Raw genomic sequence first — 5856 nt, 5'->3', positions numbered from 1 at the left:
ATAAATCTTAGTAGAAACTGATCACAGAACAGAAGCTTGGCTGCTCTTTTTGTCAAATGTTTGCTCCATGAACAAATATTGAAGTTTTAAGGTGAGATTTAATAGCTTGACAAAGAGTGAAACACATCCAAGTAATACCCTAGGAATGAGAGAAGAATGCATTCTTCTGTGTTTTTTTTTCCCCCCTCAACCTCCTAACACAGTTGTGTGGGAAGCATATATTCTTTGTGGCCTATCATCTTCTAATATCTGAGGACAAAGTAACTTCTATATACAAATCAGACAATGTGAGAGAATACGACAATACTGTCAGGTACTGAGTGACAGGGACTAAATAATTCAGAAATGAGTTTCTTTTCTTTAGTCTCCTTATAAAGTGCTTTTGGCATGTGATTGATAGATACTGTGTTAAATCTAGGGTAAAAGTTCCAGTTAAAACTTACATGCAAACTCTTATCTTTTGCTTCATATCCAAAACATACACACAAAGAGAAGCAAATGAAGTCTCAAGGTTTTAGTGGTTCAGATACAAAAGGACAGAATTCAGTATCCTATCAGGTGTGTACGCCTTAAACCCAATTCAAGCCTGTTCATTGTGTGAAAGACTAGAAGGATATAGGACATTTTTTTAAATCTATAAGTCATGCTTAGGCCATTTGGAATTATATGTAAAAGTCAAAATCCTGGTATTGAATTAAAATTTTTAAAAGCCATTTCTATTTCATCCATGAACATTTTCATTTTGCTTAATTAGGGTCTGATTGCAGTTGCTAAGATTAGAAATACTATATCATTTGTACTCATTGGTATATTGCATGAACTTTCAAGTAGTTTCTATTTGTGTTGCTTACAAATCTTCACCTTAATCTTTTTTAGGATCTCTCTTACACAGAATCACAGCCATATATGTTCAGTAAACAGTGTTACTTAATAATGTAATTGCTTACCTATAATTAAAATACTGTTCTTATCTATATATTCTGCTTTAATAGATATCATTATCAGAAGGAGTAGGAATGTGTTACCTGATAGGGCCTATAAATGCTATTTAAAAATGTTTTCAAATCTCTAAGATTGAGAGCATAGATGATATCCTGCAGATAATTAATTCTAATTATTATTATATATGTTTCATGTTATTATTTTTCATATTATATTGCATAAATAATTACTATTAAATTCTTCCAAATAAAGGATAAACTCCACTTTTTTTTTTCCTTTAAAGATTTATTATTTATTTATTTGAGAGATAGAGAGAGAGCAAGTGGGACATTTCATCTCATCTTTTCCAGCCCTCAGATTGGGATTTTACACTATAGTGTCCCCTGGTTCTCAGGCCTTTGGAGTCTGACTGAATCACACCATCGACTTTTCCTGGATCTCCAGCTTGCAGATGACAAATCAGGGGACTTCACAGCCTCGATAATCACGTGAGCCATTTCCTCATAAGAAATCTCCATATATATTGTTCTGCTCCTCTGGAGGACCTTAAATAATACACAAGGTAACTAATTCTTAATGTTGTTTAGAGAAAGAAGGGGCTCTACAATAGGTCTGAACTATAATGTAAGCTGTCTTATTTCTTAGACCTAATCAACAAATCCAAATAATTCTAGAGATACCCCCATTGTTAAGAAAATTGCAGAGCATACATGTAATGTTGTGAAGCATGGCCATGCCATTCTGTGTCAAAGGATTATTCCCCCTTAAACACACTTACACCTCATATTGTGCTATTGGGCTTTCATAAAGACTGAATACCTGACCATGGAACTCCAGGTGATTACTCATTATGAGCTATGCATTATCAGATTATCAGAGCCACCAAGAATAATGTTAGGCAAACACACAAACCACTGGTATTCCATTGTCAAGTGGAAATGTTTTACTTGGAATGGGCCAGGAAAGATTGAGAAAGCGTATATGAATTGAATGAGCAGGTGGCTCACGTATTTGTTACTCCTGTCATCAGATCTGTTATACTGGTACTTCTCCCTCAATGCACATTTATGGCCAACTGACAGAAGAGCAAGTAAGCAAATAACTTGGATCTGTTTCACACAGTGGTTGGTATGTTATGTTGGTGGTAGTCAGCATTGGATGCCTATCAATTTACAGCCTTCTCAAAAGTAACTAATAGTTGTGGAGGCGAAATTCTCCCTGTAGGAAGAGCTATAAGTAGTACACAGGTTGTTCATTTGATACCAATGAAGAATCAGTCACAGTATGGATGTGCATTAACTCCTGTGCAATAGTGAATGTGTTGGCTAATGGTAAGAATAAAAAGGACTGGGGAATTGAGAACAAAGTAGTATGAGGAAGAGCCCTGTGCATGTTCCTATGGGGAGGGATATAAAGTATATACAACCTAAGTTAATAACCACCAGAGAGCATCCAACCAAGAGAAGGCTCTCAACTATTTGGTAGATGGGATGACTTGAATTTAGATGTTAGCCAGCCTCAGCTCTCTGCTCTCCACTGCTTGATCTCTGGCCCATCCAGGGTGGCCATGGTAACAGCTCTGCATGGATCCAACATCATAGTTCTACTTCATCAGGGCTGATATTACTATTGGTAGTCCTGGACAACAGCAGAGAACAAAGTTGACTCTTCAATATCATTTCTTCATGAAACCTATCTGAAATGCATCAACTATTTGGTGGAAATTCAGTTAAATTGGTCCCAGTCCCCTTGTTCCTGGGAGGAAGTAGCAATTTTTTATTACTAGAATTAATACTTGTTCTGAATAGAGATTTGCTTCTCTGTTTACAGAATGGCAGCTCTAGGGACCTAATATTCCACATATATCACCTCAGAACAAGAAACTCTTTTTTGTTGTTATTTTTTAATTTTTTTAAAGATTTTATTTATTTATTTGACAGAGAGAGACACAGCGAGAGAGGGAACACAAGCAAAGGGAGTGGGAGAGGGAGAAGTAGGCTCCCCCCTGAGCAGGGAGCCCGATGCAGGGCTTGATCCCAGGACTCTGGGATCATGACCTGAGCTGAAGGCAGACGCTTAACGACTGAGCCACCCAGGCGTCCCTCAAGTCAGTGTTTTACTTGGTAAACATGTCTGAGACCATGCATCCCTGGCTGCTAAGCATCATGGCGGACAGGGCTAGAAAGGTAACAGCTTTATTTTGAGCACGGGGCAAAGACAAGGCAGCACTTTACAGCTACATTGTGACTAGATCCTGCATCAAGAAACTCTTTTTATGGCAGATGGCAATGAGATTCACTGATCTTCTGTGCATGATTAGCCATATATAGCCAATCTGAAGTCTCAGCTAAAACCTCCAACACAGGGAAAATAACTTGTAGGTTTGGAACACTATCCTCTATCATGGGTGTATGCATTTATCCATTGACTGATAAAAAGTACTATATCCCCAATATCTTCAATATATAGATATGGGAAACAAAGGGTAGACATAGATCTGACCCCTTCCACATTCAGGAATTTAATTGTGGAATTTCTGCTTCCCCGTTTATAAATTTAAACTCTGTCTGTTACAAGTTCTTGTTTCCATGGGCAGAAAGCTTCTGTCAGGTTCCACTGAACTGAGAGCTATGACTACCGTCTGATTACTTTAGTACCCTTTTGCCAAAGGACCGGAAAGCAGGTAAAGGAGTTACAAAACTGGAAGGGATAATCAACTCTGATTACCATGAATCTCCAGGGTTGCTGCCACACGGGAACAAAGAGGAGAATGTCTGTAACCAAATGCATTTACTGAGGTGTATCCTGATGCTTCCATGCCTAGTGACAGCCATAGTGTATTTCAGCAGATATGCCCCAACAAGGATAAGACCACTAAGGATACAAACCCCTCAGAGTTTATTATTTTGATTATACAATCTGACAAGCAAACCAGACCAGCTGAAGTCCTGTCCAGGGTGAAGGAACTTGAGTTTTGGAGGTAGAGAGGGACATGCTGGTCATCAGTAATAGCTTCAGGAGCAGATGTGCAAGCACTTCTTAGTTCTTTTCAGGAGATGGCAGCTTGCTACCACCTTGAGGTGTTTTACTCCCCACCCTCATACCCCACTTCAAGGTTGGGGGTGGGGGGGAAGAACACACTTTTTATTCCAGGAAAGATCTAGATAGTATAAGATGGTGCAAACTGGTCGGAGTGGCCCACAGGGTGAACTATATCAAATTCAAAGATCTCTGAAATTCCCTTGATTTGAGGCTGGGGATTCACTAGAAAGAGTCGGTGTTGCTTCCATACTTTTTTTGCCACTGCTGCTGCTATAGGAAGTCAAGAGTTATGGGGCATGGAGGCGGTGGGGGGGTGGTGGATTGAAGCCAGTAGGATAGCGGCGGCTGATCCCTCAGGTGGCTCAACAGGCAGGTCCCAACAGGGTCCCAAGCCCTGCCATGCCACACAAGGCGTGGTAGATTTCTTCTCCCTCTCTCCTACTACAGATTTGGTTCAGTGATGCAATAGCTTTATAGAGCTTTCATGAAAATAGCTAGTAGGGCCGAGCAATCAGCTTATCACAAATCACTCCTCTGCTTCCCTGGGAGTATACTCTATCACAAAGTATTAACACCTGAGCTTTTGCCTCAGGCTCTGATTTCTAAGAGCTCTTGGCCATGAAAGTCTTTTCCCTCATTCTCACTCTGCCCTTCGTATTTGTTCAAAGATCAGTATTATCATCACCTTTGTGAGAGCCTGTAATTGAGATTTGGAGACATCAAAGCAAAGGGAAAGTTTATTTTTTAAAAACTTGCTTTAGCTCATGGGTTTCATCATATATAAAGATGGTGAGAATATAACAGGTGAACACTTTTTGCTAATTTCCTACCTCAAAATTGTCAATTAATTTTAAATACAGTCTGATAGATATTCCATATAACCTTAACAGTGATACTTTAACGTTTTTTTGTTTTGTTTTGTTTTCTCAACTCATTATGCTTTTATAATAAACTCTGTGGTCTAATTATCAATTAATTTTATTTTTTTTTCTAATTTTAAGGGTAACTAAATACTGTGTGCCAGGAATATATCTATATTATGGAGATACGGTTCTGAACCTCATAGGGAAAATTGCTGTTGTTATAAAACATACAGTCTATGGAGAAAAAATAAAGTCATAACCAAGTTAAAAGAAAAAAAATAAAAATAAGTAAGGGAATAAAGTGGCAGGGGAAGGATGTGGGTAAAGTGATAAGGGGAAGAATATGACCCAAACACCCTTAACATTCCCATCAGCGTCACTAAATTTTAGACACCCTCCTTCCTGAATCCAAGTCCTTCCTCCTTTTTCTTTCCTTTTCTTTCTTTTTCTTTCTTTCTTTCCTTCCTTCTTTCTTTCTTTCTTTCTTTCTTTCTTTCTTTCTTTCTTTCTTTCTTTCTTTCTTTCTTTCTTTCTTTCTTTCTTCCTTCCTTCCTTCCTTCCTTCCTTCCTTCCTTCCTTCCTTTCCTTTCCTTTCCTTTCCTTTCCTTTCCTTTCCTTTCCCTTTCTTTCTTTCCTTCCTTCCTTCCTTCCTTCCTTCCTTCCTTCCTTCCTTCCTTCCTTCCTTCCTTCCTTTCTTTTTTACAAAACATAAATACATATCATTTAATATACTTTATTTTTTTAGAGCCATTTTAGATTCACAGCAACACTGAGAGGAAGGTAGAGAGATTTACCATATATTCCCTGTCCTTATACATGCACAGCTTCCCTCAATGTTAGCTTCCCCCACAAGAGTGCTACATTTGTTACAATGGATGAACCTTCATTGATACATCGTAGTCACCCAATTTCCATAGTTTAGACTTGGGTTTACCATCGGTGTTGTACATTCTATGAGTTTGGACAAATGTATAATGACATGTATCCATCAATATATTTTCTTTCTTTT

At 38.3% G+C, this 5856-nt stretch overlaps 1 non-coding gene across 1 annotated transcript; it reads right to left on the bottom strand.

Annotated features, from left to right (window-relative positions):
• Window positions 1-3071: 3071 nt before the first annotated feature.
• LOC123853328 (small nucleolar RNA SNORA63) lies at window positions 3072-3202 on the bottom strand. The gene has a single exon (XR_006793103.1). It is a non-coding gene; the product is annotated as a small nucleolar RNA SNORA63 (small nucleolar RNA).
• Between the last annotated feature and the right edge of the window lie 2654 nt (window positions 3203-5856).

Source organism: Mirounga angustirostris, unplaced genomic scaffold (genome assembly GCF_029215605.1).
Source record: "Mirounga angustirostris isolate CCGP_5_RB_7025 unplaced genomic scaffold, mMirAng1.0.hap1 SCAF_14, whole genome shotgun sequence".
NCBI lineage: Eukaryota > Metazoa > Chordata > Mammalia > Carnivora > Phocidae > Mirounga > Mirounga angustirostris.
The sequence above is the reverse complement of the archived record's forward strand: the minus strand, read 5'-3'. Positions and strand labels throughout refer to the sequence as shown.